The 291-nt window shown below is 55.0% G+C and overlaps 1 protein-coding gene and 1 long non-coding RNA gene across 7 annotated transcripts in view; one reads left to right on the top strand and one right to left on the bottom strand.

Annotated features, from left to right (window-relative positions):
* The window catches only part of LOC111874170 (sodium channel and clathrin linker 1), an 18,136-nt gene that overhangs the window by 5,616 nt on the left and 12,229 nt on the right, over positions 1–291 (bottom strand). The window lies entirely within an intron of this gene.
* LOC117283062 overlaps positions 1–291 on the top strand; it is a 10,035-nt gene that overhangs the window by 3,504 nt on the left and 6,240 nt on the right. The gene's annotated exons all lie outside the window — the stretch shown is intronic.

Consider the following 291-nt stretch of genomic DNA (forward strand, 5'->3'; position numbering starts at 1 on the left):
GATAGAGGCACGTCTACAAGAAGGAAAGCCGGCCTCAGCGGACACGAAACCTGCGGCGGCACAACAAGAGAAGGTCCCCACAGTGATACCGGTCAGAGTGATGATGGCCTGCCGAGAAACAGAGGCACGTCCAGAAGGAGAAATGCCGGCTTCAGTGCACAAGAAACCTGAGGCGGCGGGTTTACGAGAGGTACCCATACAAGACGCCGAAGTAATGCCGGTCGGAGAACCGAAGAAGAAAAGGCGTAGGGACCGAAAGAAGCGGAATATGAAGAATTCGACGCGGGAAAA

This window comes from Cryptotermes secundus, unplaced genomic scaffold, assembly GCF_002891405.2.
Source record: "Cryptotermes secundus unplaced genomic scaffold, Csec_1.0 scaffold26, whole genome shotgun sequence".
Taxonomy (NCBI): Eukaryota; Metazoa; Arthropoda; class Insecta; order Blattodea; family Kalotermitidae; genus Cryptotermes; species Cryptotermes secundus.